At 57.2% G+C, this 17,849-nt stretch overlaps 1 protein-coding gene across 2 annotated transcripts in view; it reads left to right on the top strand.

The window, feature by feature from the left end:
- The first annotated feature begins 5,590 nt into the window (after nt 1-5,590).
- The window catches only part of MAPK4 (mitogen-activated protein kinase 4), a 53,189-nt gene continuing 40,930 nt past the window's right edge, over nt 5,591-17,849 (top strand). The window contains exon 1 of one of the 2 annotated variants that reach the window (XM_058826553.1): nt 5,591-5,648. The gene's annotated coding sequence lies outside the window, so the exon portion shown is untranslated. Of the gene's footprint in view, nt 5,649-5,738; nt 5,921-17,849 lie in introns of those variants that run through there. The other variant, XM_058826552.1, reaches the window with a different exon arrangement.

Below are 17,849 nucleotides of genomic sequence, written 5' to 3'. Positions count from 1 at the left end.
TTATTCTTGTACATTAATACTGCTCTGGGGCAGGTGATCACACATTGCTGTCACAGCTTCCCCTGGAGAATTCATCTTTTCCTGGTGGCAGCAGGGCAAAGGCAGAGTCGCTTCAGAGGTGTGACTAAGCCAGGGCTAATGCAGCTGGACCACTCGAGTGGAGCTTTACACCGATGTGCAAACCGCCACCAAGGCCATGCCAGAGCTCTGCTAAGCCTTGCCCCCCTTAGTAACAGGTAGGGCAAAAAAGGTATATGTATTATTAAATGGCATTTTTGTTCTGCCTGCTGGAAATATAAACTGACCTTTATGAGGGCTTAAATATGAAACATGGGCATGGGAGGCTCACTCAGGTCCAGCCATCAATCAGCCTCTCCTTTGGTATTCTTGTATGTCCTTTTTCTGCATGAAAGGTTAGGAAGTCAAAAGAGCTTTCTTAAATGTTTAATATTGTCCTTTTTTCCCAGCTTCTGGTTAGAGAGCTGCTCGCTCAGGGCAGTCTGGGGCTGAGGCAATGGCTAAGGCAAGCGCTGCACCCAGCTCTCTGTGTAGATCTGTGTGGCAGCTGGGCTGAAATCCAAGGATCACAAAACCCTTTGGGCTGGAAAAGCCCTCCAAAGCCATCGAGTCCAACCATTCCCCAGCTCTGCCCAGGCCACCCTACCCCGTGTCCCCAAGTGCCACATCCACATGGCTTTCAAATCCCTCCAGGGATGGGGACTCCAGCACTGCCCTGGGCAGCTGTGACAGGGATTGACAGAGCTTTATGTAAAGAAATTCCTGCTGCTGTCCCCCCTGTCCCTGCCCTGGCCCAGCCTGAGGCCGTTCCCTCTCCTCCTGTCCCTGTTCCCTGGCAGCACAGCCCGACCCCCCCGGCTGTCCCCTCCTGCCAGGGACTTGTGCAGAGCCACAAGGGCCCCCTGAGCCTCCTTTTCTCCAGGCTGAGCCCCTTTCCCAGCTCCCTCAGCCGCTCCTGGGGCTCCAGCCCCTTCCCAGCTCCGTTCCCTGCCCTGGACACGCTCCAGCCCCTCGGTGTCCATCCAGCCTGGATGGGGTGGTTCTCCACGGGCTCCCATCTGTCCTGTCCCCAGATTCCCCACAGCTCCCCGTGCTCAGCCACGTGCTGCTCCCAGAAAGCTGGGATTTGTTTACTATGCACCAATTTATTTCATTTTCCATTTAAAATACAAGAAGTACGTGGGTTATAGCAACATAATTTACAGCCTGCTGATTAATAATACAGCTGACAGAACAAAATTGGGCTGTGAGCTCGAAGTGCTGAGGAAAGCTAAAATTTAGTGAGCAGTGTGTGGATGTGGGGTAGGCAGCCTGCAGCTGGGAGAGGAGGCTGCCGAGGCCAGAAACACTGTTTGCTTTTTTAGCTGCCTCGCACACAAATCCCAGCCCATACATCCCCTCCACCCTACCCCACCATACGATATTCCGGTCTTGGAGATGGGCAGCACTCTGCTGGAAAACCCTGTGAGGAAAGGGATATGAGGAGAGCAATTCCTAAGGGTTCCCCCATCTATGCAGAGAGAAGGCAACCCACACAGAGCTGATTTATAATGTGGTTTTTTTCCCCCAAGGGTACTGAGATGCTGCCCAGCAGACAGGCTGTAGCAACTCTGCTAACTGTGGCTGGTATTGCAGCCGTTCTTCATTTTATAAAGTTTGCTACCAAAAAAAGAGTCTTTATTCCCTGCCTGTTGTGTCTGGGCCTGTGAAAGTGTTAAAGATTCATCCCAGGGTGTGCTGCTGCAGGTGGGACCAGCTCTGCAGGGCGTTCCAAGGGCTGATGAGGTACCAGGGATGTGTCACGGGTGTCGAGGAGGATGTGCTGAGCGTGCTGTGCCCGGTGGGAAGCGACAGTGCCAGCCTGACTGGTGTCACTTCACTGGTGTCAGCACGCCCAGATCTGGCAGGGGATGTCTGAAACTTGCTCCTGATGAGACACCCGAGTCCCTTTTATTTTAGCAGCCAACGATTGAACCCCTGAAAGAGGCTGAGTGCATCCTGTAACAGGAGACAGAGATACTGTGCAAGACAAACGCTTTGCAGTGAGCACGACGGCCTTTTCATAGGAGCACAGTGCTCGTGTGCAGCCCTGGACAGCCCCACAGAACAGTCTGAGCGTCACCCCAGCACGCTGTGGCTCCTCTGCCTGTGAAAGGGGCGAGCCCCAGGCTGCACATGCTGTCACTAGGTGACAAAAATGAGTCCAGTAAGTGCCAGAAATGGAGGTAGCTGAGAGAAGCACCCTCTCCCTGAAGGCACCAGACAGCCCGTGCCTGGCAAGGCAGGACTAAAGCCTTCCTGCATTTGCCTTGCCTGTGCTTGTGGCTGTCTCACAGAGCGCGGGGAGAGAGCCTGGGTTAAACCCACACCGTGCTGGGGTGAGAAAAAGAGATGGTCACAGCTCCTGTTCCTGACACACACTGCTGGCTTTGATGGAGCGTGCCAGGTCCCTCCTCACCAATCACCAGCAAATTGATGTAAACACTCTGTCGGCTTTTGGAGAGCTTTGCATCCCCTTGCTTGGAAAGAGACACAATCCCTCGTGCTTGAGGATGCAGCACAGATTATCTAGCCAGCCCCCAGGGTGTTTAATTAAGCTGTTCATCGTGCTGTCTGTCTCCATCCTGCCTGGGAATGCACCCTGGCAGCACCTGAGGCTGGGGAGCAGGCTCCTGCATCCCTGGCAGAGCATCCCGGGGCTGCGGACGCGGGGTGCGGATGCTCGGCGGTGAGCAGGGGTTAACAGCCCGCTCGGCACAGAGCGCCTTTGTGCCGGGCACTCGTCCTGCCAAGCCGTCTGGCTGTTGCCAGGGCGGTGTGAGAGCCCGGGGCACTGCCAGGGTTTGTTGTTTGGGGACGGCTGCCAAGGTCCTGCGAGGTGCTGCCCTGGTTTCCTGCAGCGCTGGGGACAAACTCCCGAATACCCCATCTCTTCACCCAAACCGAGCTCAACCAACCAAACCAGTGCCCATCCCTGAGCAGAAAATACAAATGTGTTTCTGTGCTATCACTGCCAATTGCAAGAGGGAATCACAAAGTCACAGAAGGCACCTTGAAGATCATCTCATTCCACCCCCTGCCATTGACCACCATCCCAGGCTGCTCCACGCCCTGTCCAGCCTGGCCTTGGACACTGCAGGGATCCAGGGCCAGCCCCAGCTGCTCTGGGCACCCTGTGCCAGGGCCTGCCCACCCTCCCAGCCAGCAATTCCTTCCCAATATCCCAGCTGGGCCTGCCCTCTTGAAATTTGAACCCATTGCCCATGTCCTGTCACTCCATCTCTTGTAAATGGTCTCTCTCCATCTTGTCAGCCCCTTCAGGTCCTGGAAGACCACAATTAGGCGACCCCAAATCTTCTCTCCTCCAGGCTGAGCAACCCCAATTGTCTCAGCCTTTCCTCACGGGAGAAGCGCTCCAGCCCTCTGACCATCTTGGTGGTCTCCTCTGGCCTCACTCCAGAACTCACTGGCCCAGGTGTTCAAAGAGAGCAGCCCCTGGCCGTGCCACAAGCCAAAGGGCTCAAGCCGTGGAAGGAGAGCCCTCAAATCCCTGCCTCGCTCCCAGCCAGGGCAGGTGCAGGGAGCGCTCCCACAGCTCGGGGTTTGTGCGCTTCAGCCTCGCCCTGGGGCTGGGTGGGCGGGTTATTTTCTATTTCCACTTTTCCCTCTGTTGGGCCACTCCAGTGGTGGACAGCCCTGTGCTGAGGAGCAGACCAGGATCACGGCGCCAGAGCCGGGCATGTCACCGTGTGCTCTGCTGCAGTGACATCTGGGAGCTCAGTGACAGACAACAGCCCTGTTTGGGAACACCTCTGCCCAAACAGCCCCGTGTTCTGGCACTGGGCTTTGCCCCAGGATGCCCTTAGGTTTCCCTGGCTGTGTGTTTGTCACCTGGGGACAAACAGCCATGGGAATAACCTCCACGCTTTGCACAGAGAGCACACCGGGTCACTTTCCCTGGGAGGTTTTAACAATAACTGCTAATGCTCCAATTCCTCTTTCTGCTCTCTGTTTCCACCCTTCCATCCACGGGCACAAGCTTCTATTAAATACCTTCCTGCTCACGGGGTAACCAGATGGGAACATTCATTTTAATCCTAGACAGCAAAACAGTAGAGTTACAGATTACTGTGCCACCAAAAATCGCTTACACACCTTCGTTTCCTCCCATGCAATTCCCTGGGAGTTTTAATTTACGGGACCATTTTTTATTTTTTTCTCACCACTTCCCTTGCATCAGGCAGGGCTCCTTCAGCTCCAACAAAGCAGCATGCCTGTCTGGAGGGGATCAATAACTATTGAGCTATCGCGCTTCCTCCACTTAGACTGTTGAAGCAGCTTCCTTTAATTGCTCTTTCACACTGTAAATACAGCGTACGGTGATTTTTTTTTCCTTTGAGGCTGCTCAGTGGGTGAAGGCACCCGCGGGTAGGAAGAGCTCGGCTGCCTCACCTGTGATCCATCACACCTCCTCCTCCTCCTCCTCCTCCACTGGGAGCAGCTCGGGAGCGCAGGGACACGAGGATGCTGCCAAGCTCCAGGGTCCAAAGCGGGCGGCAGAACGGTCCCACAGGGACGATGGCTTGGTGCGGAGCCGGAAACCCACAGGTTAAAACTGATAAGCGAATGCACCTTGGGTACGGGCATGGGAAAGGGCTGAGAGCCGGCCAGGAGGGTCTGGGTGCTCAGCACCCTGCGCTGCCAGGGATGCCCCGAGGTGGGGGCCAGGCGGGCTCCCCCTCCCTGGGCTCCTCTCAGAGGGGTGAGGGAAGCGGGGAACCGGGTCCCGGCCGGCGGCACCTCCGGGGAACGGGGAGCGGCTTCCCCGGGGATGGCCAGGGATGGCCGGGCTCCTGGGCTTCTCCCGGGGATGGCCAGGGATGGCCGGGCTCATGGGCTCCTCCGGGGATGGCCAGGGATGGCCGGGCTCATGGGCTCCTCCTGGGGATGGCCAGGGATGAGCGGAGGAACTGGATCGCCTCCGGCGGGTCCCCGCGGCGATGGCGAGGGGGACCGGAGCTCTCCGTGCCGCTCCCCCCGAGGATGGGGACGGTCCTTTTCTGGGGGACGGCGATGGGGGGACGGGCCGGACCCCTGGGGCAGCTTTCCCCGGGGATAGCGAGGGGACGACTGGACGGACCCCTGGGTGGTTCCTCCCGGGGATGGCGAGAGGGGTTCGCACCCCTCCGGCGGCTTTTCCCGCGATCGCCCAGGGATGCCCGGACCCCCGGGCGGTTCCTCCCCGGAATGGGTGGGGGGACGCGATGCCGGGGGCGGCTTTTCCCAGGGATGGCGAGGGAGGAGGGGACCCCCGGGCGGCTCCTCCCGCGGATGGCGGGGGCGGGGGAGCCGACCTGTCGGGCGTCCTTTGCCGGGGATGGCGAGGATGGGGGGCCCCGCGGCGGTCCGTGCCGGGGATGGGGGGGCTGTGGGGCCCCGCGGCGGTCCGTGCCGGGGATGGGGGGGCTGTGGGGCCCCGCGGCGGTCCGTGCCGGGGATGGGGGGGTTGGCGGCTGCCGGCCCCGCCTCCCGCAGGTGCCGGCGCGGCGGGGGCCGGGGGTGACGTCAGGCGGGGCGGGCGCGGTGCCGGTGCCGGTCGGGCCATGGCGGAGCCGAGCGCGGCGGCCCCGGTGAGTGCGGCGGCCCCGGCGCTGCCCCCGAGCCCCGCCGGGCGCTGCCGCTGAGCGGGGCCGGGCGGGGGGCGCCGGGCGGGGGCGGGGGCGGGTCCGTGCCCCGTGCGGGAGCGTCCCTGCGAGCCCCGCCGGTGTCGCCTCGTCCTTCCCGTGCCCCGGACCCCCTTCCCCGGAACCGAGCCATCCGAACCCGTGGGAGCGCCGGCTCGCTGCCGGCGAGGGCGAGCGGAGACACCGGCGTTGCTTCTCCGCGCTTGTACACGGGCTCGGTGCGTCTTTGTGTGCCCTGCGGGCTTGTTCGGGGGCTGTGCGCCCGTGTGTGCCCTGTCTGTGTGTCCGTCTGCCCTGTCTGTGTACCCTGTCTGTGTGTCCGTCTGCCCTGTCTGTCCGTCCGTGTGCCCTGCCTGTGTGTCCGTGCCCCGCAGGTCTGTCCGTGCCCTGTCTGTGTGTCCGTCTGCCCTGTCTGTCCGTCCGTGTGCCCTGCCTGTGTGTCCGTGCCCCGCAGGTCTCTCCGTGCCCTGTCTGTGTGTCCGTGTGCCCTGTCTGTGTGCCCTGTCCGTCCGTGTGTCCTGTCTGTCCGTCCGTGTGCCCTGCCTGTGTGTCCGTGCCCTGTCCGTGTGTCCGTGCCCCCTGTCTATGTGCCCTGTCTGTGTGTCCTGCCTGTCCTGTCTGTGTGCCCTGTCTGTGCGTCCGTCTGCCCTGTCTGTCCGTCCGTGTGCCCTGCCTGTGTGTCCGTGCCCCGCAGGTCTCTCCGTGCCCTGTCTGTGTGTCCGTCTGCCCTGTCTGTGTGTCCGTCTGCCCTGTCTGTCTGTCCGGGCGCTGTGTGTCTGTGTGTGCCCTGTCTGTCTGTCCGTGCCCCGTGTGTCTGTCCGTGTGCCGTGTCTGTCTGTCCGTGCCCCGTGTGTCTGTCCGTGTGCCCTGTCTGTCTGTCCGTGCCCCGTGTGTCTGTCCGTGTGCCCTGTCTGTCTGTCCGGGCGCTGTGTGTCTGTGTGTGCCCTGTCTGTCTGTCCGTGCCCCGTGTGTCTGTCCGTGTGCCCTGTCTGTCTGTCCGTGCCCCGTGTGTCTGTCCGTGTGCCCTGTCAGTCTGTCCGGGTGGTGTGTGTCTGTACCTGCCCCATTTGCCCACTCGTGCCCTGCGGGTGCACACGTGCTGTCTGTGCCGATGGTCGCTATGGGTCTGTGCCTGCCCTGTCAGTCTGTCCGTGCCCCGTGAGCTCTGTCCGTCTGTCTGTAGGTGCCGTGTTGGACTGTGCCTGCCCTGTGTGCCCACACCTCTGGGTCTGTACGAGCTCTGTGGGTCCACACGTGCCCCATGGGTGTAGGTCCTGTGTGATCCCACACATACCCCATGGTTGGGTTGTAGGTCCTGTGTGATCCCACACGTGCCCTACGGTTGTAGGTCCTGTGTGTGCCCACACGTGCCCCATGGGTGTAGGTCCTGTGTGATCCCACATGTGCCCCATGGGTGTAGGTCCTGTGTGATCCCACGTGTGCCCCATGGGTGTAGGTCCTGTGTGATCCCACATGTGCCCCATGGGTGTAGGTCCTGTGTGATCCCACGTGTGCCCCATGGGTGTAGGTCCTGTGTGATCCCACACGTGCCCCATGGGTGTAGGTCCTGTGTGTGCCCACACGTGCCCCATGGGTGTAGGTCCTGTGTGATCCCACACGTGCCCCATGGGTGTAGGTCCTGTGTGATCCCACACGTGCCCCATGGGTGTAGGTCCTGTGTGATCCCACACGTGCCCCATGGGTGTAGGTCCTGTGTGTGCCCACACGTGCCCCATGGGTGTAGGTCCTGTGTGATCCCACACGTGCCCCATGGGTGTAGGTCCTGTGTGATCCCACACGCGTGTCCCTACGTGCAGACTTGTGGGCTTGCACACACAAACCCGGTCTCAGAGTGTCTGGCGGGACCCCAGACCCCCTGCCTGTGCCCAGAGAGAGAAAATTGCTGTTCTCCCTCTCCCCCGCTCCAGGGCAGGCTACATTTGCTCTCAGTCAGGTTTATTTCCTCTCACCTGGGGCAGACCCTGGAGGTGGTGGTGGGGGTCCAGGCTTTGATGGCACAGGACGTGCCTGGCGAGTGGGGAAGGTGAGTTTGGCTAGGGAGATCCCTCCTGGCCATCCTGCTGTGGTGAGTACCAGAAAGGGAGAGGAAAACCTGGCCCTGGTGTGGCGGTGGCTCCGGTGGGCTGTCCCCACACAGCCACACAGGAATCCTCACCCCGAGGTGTGGGGCTGGTTAGGGGAGAGGGTCCCCAGGCTCTGGTGTGCATCCACCAAAAAACTTGGCCTTTTTTGGGTGTGGGAGGTGTTGGGGTGCCCCTGCCTGCCCGGGCTGTGTGCTCGGGGTGGCCGAGGGAAGGGGTGTGCAGTGTTCAGGGTTTCTCCTGTCCGAGCAGCTGGCTTGGGAGTGGACACACACAGCGTGGCTACTGCCGAGGGGGTCTCGGTGCCTGCACTCAGCTCTCTGTTGCCTGCTCCTCACAGTTAATTAGACACGACTAATCCTATCTGGCGCTGGGAACTTTCCCAGCAAACCGGAGTGCTTTTCCCTCCCCTGGTCTGAGCAGGATGCCAGCCTCCTGCAGCACGAGGCCTGGGGACAGTGACATCTTTTTCAAGCCCTGGACACGGTGAGGGGTGGCAGCTCAGCCTTGCAGTGCGCTGACCTCGTTGTGGCTGGACAGGTGTCCGTCAGGTGGAAGGTGACAAGCCCCGTGGGGGTTTGTGGGCAAAGGATGGCGGGGAAAGGGAGGTCAGGACTGTAACGAGGACACTGCAGGAACAAGGGCTAGAGCTGAACTTTGAATATTTTGAGGATAAGTCTCATACCCAGCAGGTGAGCATCAGCATTCCCCATCCCTACAAAAGTGGAGGGGGCAAAGGCACACGATAATTCTTATTCCACTGATGCCTTGTGCTTGGGAGAGCCATCGGTGTGTGCCCTGCCCTGGCCTTGGAGCAGTTAGGGATATGAGTCAGAGGTGGGTTTATCAGTGCAGGGTTAATGGTCGGTGATCTTGGAGGGCTTTTCCAACCTAAACGAGTCTACGACTGTGATTCATCGCAGTCCTGTCCCTCCTGCGGCTGGGCGCAGCCTGTTAGTAAGGACTGAAAAAACCTGAAATCCCAATCAAAGAACCCGCGTTTGGAAAGAAAGACATTGATCTGGGAACATCTCGACCAACCTCACGCTCTCCAGGCTGGCTCCTCCACGCACAGCGCAGTGTTTTCCTATTCTTTGTGCCTAGAACAGTGGTGAAGACCTTCCTCCAGGAGCTGGATTAGCTCCTCGCCCTGCTCCTGCCCCCGGTGCTGGACTGAGAGGCAAAATCTCCGGAACTGGCGTTCTGGGATGAAATTACCTCTCATCTTTGCAGGTCGTGTGAGCCAACTCGCTTGCAGCTGGAGCTGCTTTAGTGGGTGCTGTTCGCTTGCCCTTGCTCCGGTGTCTAAAAGGGTCTGTTCTGAGCTGTCCCCCACCAAACAGGGGGTACGGGCACCGCAAAATGAGGTTTGTTTCCCTCTTTGGAAAGCCTCATATGCAGGCCAGGCAAACGTCTTTCAGGGTGCTGGTTCTGATTTGGATATCTGAGCTTGGGAGGTCTAAATTTAAGTGAGATGGATCTCACCCGGTGCTTTCAAACCTTGGTTCTCAGACTTTTCGCCTTGATCTTTCCCTTTTTTTAGCGTGACCCTGCTGTTCTCCTACCACTCAGGACTCTTCCGAAGCATAGAAAATGCCTCTGAAACTTTCCACCCGCCCCCAGGTGGGAGGTGTTGCAGAATGCAGGGAAGCGTTTTCAGCTCATCCTCCTTGCAGACACAGCAGCCCGGGTTAAAAAAGCAGCCTGTTAATTTTGTGTTAATGGCTCTGAGCAACGGCGAGTCCCCCCCGCCTCCTTCCTCCCTACCTTGTGCCAACATTTAATTGCTCTCGCTCTGGAGAGATGCTATCTCGTTTCAAGGTTGAACTTATCTAGTTCTGACTTGCAGCGGGGGGATGTTGTCGTGTCCTTGTCACGGAGGTGACTCGTCGCTCCCTGCTCCTTGCCGGGTCACCTCTGCACCTGCTCCTCGGGAGCCTCGGGGTGCTGTCCCCTCGCACCTCGTCCTGCTCCTCCTGCTGTGGTTTGTGTGGCACCTCGGGATGTGGCTGATGAGCCCATCCGGGTGCAGCCATCGGGGCGAGCTCGCCTTTTTGACTCCTCAGGGATGTGTTCCCACTGCATCCTCATGGACCACCCGCTCCGGCTTTGTGCCGGTGCTTTACACCAGAGATGCTCCGTGCTTGCCCCAGACCCTTTCCCGGCTCTGGCAGAGGTCTCTATCCCGGCCTCGAATCACCCTGCAGCACAAAACCGAGGTCTGTTGGCCTGTGGCCTCGCCGGGGTGATTTGGGGCCACTGACCATCCGTGAGTTACTGCGGTTTTCTGTGTTAGAGATTTTATAATCCCCAGGAAGGAGTCAAGGGATGAGGCTGGGCAGCGACAAAAATCCCCCAGGAAGGTGCTTGGATGGTGTTTCTCGGCTCGGCAGTGCACACCTGATGTGTGTGGGGTTGGTTACACCCGCTGGTTACACATTCCTCCTCAGGGTACTCCGCGCTCTGGGGAAATGTGGGCAAACACCGTGCCGAGGCAACAATAATGTCTTTAGATAGATAATAAGTCTTCTAAATAGATCTAATTCCAGGAAACTCAGCTGGCTGGTTGGAATTGTATTTTTAGTCTCCAGTTCGTGTATTTACCTGAAATTTCTGTCCTGCTGTTCTAGCTGGAGCTGACCCTGGGCTGCCTGCTGCTCCTGCCTTTCACCCAAATACCGTGACTGCACAAAGTTTCCGAGTTCCACCGTTCTGAAAATGCTTTATTTTGGCAGATGTCTGGCAATGCTGAAATTTCTGTCTCTAAGGGGCTTTAAGGGGTCATTAAGAGGTTTTAAAGCAACGAGGGGTTGGTGGGAAAAGCCCTGCTTTGGCACGCTGAGGTGCACGTGGGTTTCCCTCATCCTCTTTGGCAACTCTTTCATCCCACCTCAGCACAGCACTTGCTTCCAGTTTTACTGATGGTGCCTAACAGTGAATCTGGCAGATATCTAATTCTCTATTCCTAGCATGCTTAAAAAGTGCCTTGCTTTTCAGTTAATTCTGTTGGCTGTACAGATTTAATGGATTCCTTTAGAGTTCCCCATCAGTCACCGACACTGGGCATTTCTTTTCCAGTGCCATTTCTCTCCCCTTTCCCGTGCCTAGAAAGATCACGTTTCCAAGCCTTTCCCACATCTCATTTTTGCCAGGATGGCTTTTTCATTATTTAAATCCTGTTGCTCCTCCAGGTTTGCAACTTTTGGGCTCTTTGGTAGAAGCTTTAAGCGGGTTCCTTGCTTTCACTGACGCCAGCGACTGCTCTGGGCTTTTTAAAATTTGCCCTTTTAAAGTCATACGCTGCTGCCGTTATTTTGGGCTCGCCGTTCCTGCGAGTAGCAGAGGAACAGAAAGAAACTATAACAGCAGAAGACTTGCATAAGACATGGCAGTTCATTTTGGCCTCGTCCTTGTCACGCAGACCTGCTGCCACTCCACGGACAATAAACGCTGAAACGTGACCTGTTCCTTGTGCCGGCAGCGACTCCTCATCCCAAAGATTTGTGTGCTCCCTGGGTCTGGTAGCGGTTTTGCTCGTGAGTTGTTTGTGTTGTGGCATTTTTACCTGCCCCCCCGGGGCGTGTGGTCGTGATGGATGGTGGCAAGGTGTCCTTGCGCACACAGAAGGGTGAAAGTCGGTGCTGGTGGTGTTGAGGAAGGAAATCACTTACTCCAGGTGGCTGAATTATTTTGGCACACTGGACTCTTCTTCTGCGGCTCGATGTCCTCCTGCTGCTCTCCCAAGTGACCCCAGCTCAGCTCAGACCTCGCCAGGTGCTGCCCGGGCAGGGGTGGTGCCGGCTGGGGCTGCCCAGGTTTGGCTCCAGGAGCTCCCCCTGCCCGGTGCCAGGCTGAGATCAAACACTGCTCTGCTTCCAGGGCTTTCCAGGCAGGATTGCCTGTGAGGATTTACAGGAGCCGATTTCAGCCCGGCTGAAAGGTGCCAGGGTGACCTTGCCATCACTCCCTGTCCCCGTGGCTGGATCAGGAGCGGGACGAGCTCCCAAATCTCCCCGCCGAAAGCTTCCCCTGGCTGGGAGGCTGCGGGGGGAGTTAACGCTGCTTGTTCCTGCAGCACTCTCCACCCGAGCCGAGCCTGTCTTTAAAAAGCAGCCGGCGTGGTTGTGCTTGGAACAGGCAGCTCGGTTTCTATATTATACACGGCGCTCATCTCCGTGGGAAGCCGGGCAGCCCACGCCGCTGCTGCAGCCCGGAGCCGCCGGCTCTTCCCTTCTCCTCGGGGTGTTCCTGGGAGGCAGGCAAGGAGCAGGGAGCTGGCTGTGTGCCCACACAGTCCCTGCAGAGCTGTCCCCTCCCAGGGACCTGCTGCCAGAGCCTCCATGCCTCACCTGCCGCCCAAAAACATTGACATCCTGCTGCCCCGAGCCCTGGCTCTGCTCCCGGCCCAGGGATGGGAGACCCTGGGATCCTGTGGTCTCCCAGGGAAGTGGTTTGGCCGTGTCTCAGTGTCACGTTACCACCCCTCTGAATTCAGGGAACAGCAAACAATCCCCCTGAGCTGGGTCCTGTTGGTGTCCATCTGCCCCATCTGTTTGGATTATTTGCACAATTTAATTCTTGGCTACACCTGATTTTACAACAGGATTAATTTCATGGTAACTGATACACCTGCAACAATTAGCTATGTAAACCAAGATAAAAGGCCAATCAAATTCGGTGTTTTGGAGTGCAGGCTGCTTCCAGCTGGAGGCTTCCTTAGCCTTTCTGAAATCCCTTCCCTAAGGAAGCTCTGCAGGTCATCTCCAGCCCCTGGGCGAGGCTTGCTCCTCTGTGAGTGAACGTGGCACTGTGCGCCTTCGGGGGGCTGTTCCCCCTTGCCCACCTCTCGCTCTGCTGCCTGTGATCCCTCTGTCAGGAGCTGGAGGTGTTCCTGGGCTCTGGAGGTGTGCGGAGGAGCGAGGCAGGGCCAGGTTTGCTGGAAATCCCCCTGTGTCCCAGCGCCCGGCCAGGGCTCTGTGCTCCACTGACCGCCCCTGCCCCGCGCCGCGGCTCACGGAAAGTTCTGAACCATCGCAAAGCGCCTTTGGGTAAAGGTAAATTAAACTCTCCTGCCTGCTGCGAGGGGGCAGGGCTGGAAATGAGAATGTGGAAATAGGTCCCGGCTTAAAATGACTTCAAGGACAGAGGGTAGGTGCTGGGCTTCTCGGGATCTGGTCCAGCTGGGACCGGTTCCAATCAAAATCAGATCAAGGAGAATGAGACGAGGGAAAAAAAAGAAGTTATCTTTGTGTTTCTGTCGGTATTGCAGCTTGAGGTGTTGGGTCTGGCTCCGTGCTGGGCTCCTCTCCCCACTCTGCACGGGGGTCCAGCACAGTTGGTTTGCCCCAGGTTTTGTTCCAGGGTTGCTGTAACTCCCACCCTGCATCCAGGAGTGATGAGGGTGGGAGGGTGAGGAAGGGGCTGCACACACCGGGAGGGAGCGGGTGTGGGTCAGAGCTGTGTTCCTGGGAGCTGAGCTGCACCAGGAATGTCATCGGGTCACGGATGTGCTGGAGCTCCTCAGCCCAGAGCCAGGGGGGATCCTCTGTCAGAGGAGAGGCACAAAGATGATCAGAGGATGGCTGGGAGAGCTGGGGCTGCTCCCCTGCACAAGAGAAGGCTCCAGGGAGAGCTGAGAGCCCCTGGCAGAGCCTAAAGGGGCTCCAGGAGAGCTGCCCAGGGACTGGGGACAAGGCCTGCAGGGACAGCAGCCAGGCAATGGCTTCCCAGTGCCAGAGGGCAGGCCCAGCTGGGATATTGGGAAGGAATTGCTGGCTGGGAGGGTGGGCAGGCCCTGGCACAGGGTGCCCAGAGCAGCTGGGGCTGGCCCTGGATCCCTGCAGTGTCCAAGGCCAGGCTGGACAGGGCTTGGAGCAGCCTGGGACACTGGAAGGTGTCCCTGCCCATGACATGATGGATGGGATGAACTTTGAGGTCCATTCCACCCTAAGCCATTCTGGAATTCTGTCACTGGTTTGCATTTCTCTTACAAGCAGTGGATCTGACCTGTATTCAGGAGACTGTTTCAGATAATTTATTTCAAGAACTGCAGCTCTTTTGCTCTCTGGGAATTCTCCTTTCTCCGTAGACTTTTTGTTTGTTGTGGGTTTTTGTTTGTTTCTTTGTGGTTTTTTTGTTTGTTTGGGGTTTTTTGTTGGTTTTGGTGTTTGTTTTTTGTTTTTTGGTGGTTTTTTTTTTTGTTGTTGTTGTTGTTTTTGGTTTGTTTTTTTCTTAATGTGAGGTTGTATCAGCTCAAGAAAGGCTTTATCCAGAGCTTGAAATGAGCAGGCAGGCTTAGTTCCCTTGCCCACAATCTCTCAGGCTGAGTGTAGCCACAAGTGCAGGAACGCTGTAAATCAGAAATAATGACGTGCTCTTAGCAAGGCAGTGAGCAGGCAGGGCCTGTCCTCGTGCTCAGGAAAGCCAGGAGCAGGGAATGGTGGCCAGGGAGCTGTTCCTGAGGGAGCCAAAAAAGGAACTCCTGTGAGGCAGAAATGATGCCTGTGGGATGGGGAGGGATCTTGTGGCTCCTGGGGTCACTGCTGGGCTGGATGCTGCAGCTCTGGGGCCAGGTGTGCGTCCACCACAGGAGTTGGGATGTGTTCCCCTCTCTCTCACACCCCTGCCACCAAATCCTAAACTTCAGGGAGCTACATTTTGGTGCCAAATTGTCATTTCTCTTTTTTGCCCCTGTGCTCGCTCTGCAGCTGATGCCAGTTTTGGGCTCTTTGGTGGAAGAGTCAAGGAAATGTGAATTTTGATGAGACCCCTTTGGGAAAGCGAAGCTGGAGTCGTAAGTGGTGGCCATGAAGGGATCGAGATGCCCACGGTGCCGTCTCTGAATCACCTCCTTTCTGCTGAGGGAGGGGCAGGGGCATCGCAGAGGGGCTTTTTATTTGCCAGAAAACACCATGGTTCGATATCCCTGGCTGTGGGCTCGCCTCACGTTCCCAGCCTGGTCATTAGGCACCAGGGGCTGGTCCTGCCTGTTGGAAAAGGACACAAACCCAGCCAGGGTGGCGAGGTGGCTGCACACCTGCTCCTGAAATTGGTGTGAGGTGGGACAGGTGCCTGGCCATCTGTGTGCCCCTGCCCTGCTCCGGGGGAAACACGGCGTGCTCGGTGAACAGCGAGCGGCCAGCGGGGCGAGAGTGCCGCGGGAGCTGTGCTGAGCTGGGGTTTGATCACAGCGCTCGGCAGCCTCCTTATCTCCTGCCTTTGGAGGCAAATCCGCCTTCGGGAAAGGCTTTTAGAGCCTTCTTCGTCTCTTTGAGTCATTAGGAGTGCCCCTGATCTCTTCTGTTAAAGATGGGTCTAAGGTTAAGGGAAAAAAAAATCACATATCTCTGAGCTGGAAAGCTAATTGCTGTCTGCTTCAAATGCAGGGTGTGTTGTGGGGAAGGAGAAGTAGCTGGGAGGAAATCCCGACTGTAATGATAATAATACCCGCACGATGTTTCCAGGACGTGGAAATGTTGTGTGTCCCAGCAGATCCCAGGAGCTGTGGTTGGCAGGATTGGTGCCGTGGCTGAGCAGACAGGGAGGAGAAGTTTGGAAAGCTCATTGCTCCCTGTGGAGGAGCCCGGGCTGGTGCTCGTGCTCATCCCACCCATCTCCCTTTGCCGTGAGGCTGAGGGGGCCAGGCAGCCCTGCAGACCCCGGGGAGGCTGAGGGGCGATGCCAACACTCCTGCTGGGGCTGCACAGTGCCTGTCCCCACTGCAGACACCAAATCTCCCAATGGCTTGGACCCACAGCCGGGAATCTAAGCTCATTTCCGACTCTGACCTCCTTTATCTGAATAAATCTCTCGTGCCTGCTACTACTCAGACAGCAAAAATAATCTTTACTGCTGTAATGTGTGTGTCAGCTTTTCTTTATCCCAGCAAAGTGCTGTAAGAGCTGCAAAATGCTTTGGAAACATGGGGATTTTTTTGAGCAACAGAGATTGAAAGGGGAGGAATAAAAAGTGAGTCTCTGGGAGTTACAAGCCAAACCCCTCAGCCAGGTTTCCTTGGCACGATTCCTTTTGCGGAATGGTCTTGCTGCTGCCCACTGGAGCCAAATGTGAAGGAAAGGATTGGGGCTGTGAAACTGCTCCATCCTGATGGCTCTTTCACAGTCCTGGGCAGAGCAGAGGGGCTGTTTCAGAGCAATATTTCACTAAATAAATGCTGGGCACCAGGAGTCCAGAGCCCAGGCCTGATTGCATTGCTCTCAGGGATGCTCTAAGCCTGTGTTTAACCACCAGGTTTGCAGCCACAGCAGGCCACCAGCAAGCTGCCAGGTGTGCTGTGGAGCCACTGCCCGCTCCCTGCTGCGCTCCTGTATCCGGGGGGAGAGGGGTCATGATCCTTGTGCGGCGGGGAGAGGGCAGGCAGTGCTCGGCTGTGATGCCCCAAGCGGCCCTTTGGGCTCTGGGACCTCTGCTCACCTCCTGCTCGAGCCCTTTTCCTCACCAAAAGCGTGGTGGTGGAACGTTTCTCCTCCTGGGACCCCCGGAATCAGCCTGGACACCAAGTGCCAGGTGTGATGTCCCACCCCGAGGGATGAGGGAGCACCCCGGAGTTAGGCTGAAAGGAAGAACAGAAGCTGACAGAGATTTTTAGTAGATTCCACCCTTGGCATGGAAATTGGTGCGTTAGTCCTTGATCTCCCAGTGTAAGCACACAGAAGTGGAGTTTGGATGTAGGGGTAAGATGAAAGGGAAGAGGGAAACAAAGAGATGAATTAAAGAAGAAGAAAGAGAGAGAGAGAGAAAGAAGAAGAGACCACTAGAAATGACTGACTCCATGTCGATCCAGCTGATGGGATCCAGGTGATGGGATGTCGTGGGGCCCTGGGCTTTGTGGGGCTCCTTTTAAGTCTTCCACTCCCTGGAGAGAAGCTCCTCTCTTTTTGTGCAGATCCATTCTCATTCATGGTCGGTTCTTTCAGAGCTTTCTGGAAATGTGTTGGAGGCTTTGGGCTCTTGGATGGGCTCGTTCCCCCCTGCAGTGCTCGGCCCTTCTCGGCCCCATCCCTGTGCCTGCGCTGAGCCGAGCTGTGCTTTTCTGCAGGAGCCACAGCCAGGAGGTTTGTCCCAGAAAATGCTGCCCTGCCTCCATATGGCCCCTTCTCCAGCCACAGTCTGATATTTCTCTCATATGTTTTTACCAACAGTCCTTGTTTGTTATTCCCAAGAATCCTTGGTTGGCTCCGCACACGCAGCTGTTGGAGTTTGGGACACGCACATTAGCCCCCGATCCTCCAGGATTCTGCACAAACCACACGTGGGACAGAGCTTCCAGGGCTCTGGGGGACTCTGGTGCAGGGTTCACCTTCTGAATTCCATCCTGGTAAAGGCTGTCTTGGCATGAGGAGGGTGAATTTGGGCCGCCTGGGCTGTGCCTGTGTGTCGCACGGGAACCTGGAGGAGCCAACCCAGCAGAACCGAGCTGCTCCTCGCTGCAGAGGGGCTGGAGGGCTGGCTGGATGGGCTTCCTCCCCCACCACGGCCCCATTAAAATTTAAGGGTAAAAGTGAGAGTAATGAAAGAGAATTTTCTATTTAAGGCTTTTAATTCATTTTTACCTCCAGCGTTAGCTGGAGTTTGTGCAAACCACTGGCAAGGCAATTAAAGTGGCTTTTTATTGGGTTATTTTTGTCGCTTCACCATGGTGGGAGCTAAAGATCCCAGGCTGTGAGCTGCCCGGGGTAGGGGCCATCCTTTTGCTGTGCTGCTCTGATGTTTAATCCCTAATTGGGTTTTATTCACGAGCCCTGGCTGAGTCACAAGGAGAGGGAGAAGGCGCAGGGTTACGGGGAGCAAAATATACCCAGGCTGAAGCTCCACAAGGCTTCCAGGCTGGATCCATCCTGGAAAATGGAGCAAAATGGAAATTTTGGAAAGTGAGGCTCACAGTTTGTTTTGGATGGTTGATGGGTATTTTGTAGGAGTAAGCTCCAAGGACAAAAAGCAATGAAAAAAAAAGCATTACCTGAGAGTTCCTCTTAAACCCTGAGGACTGCTGAGAGAAAATGAGGGTGGGTTGGAGAGAGTGGGA

Source organism: Poecile atricapillus, chromosome Z (assembly GCF_030490865.1).
Source record: "Poecile atricapillus isolate bPoeAtr1 chromosome Z, bPoeAtr1.hap1, whole genome shotgun sequence".
Lineage (NCBI taxonomy): Eukaryota > Metazoa > Chordata > Aves > Passeriformes > Paridae > Poecile > Poecile atricapillus.
Note: the sequence above shows the minus strand (reverse complement) of the source record. Positions and strands in the feature narration are given on the sequence as shown.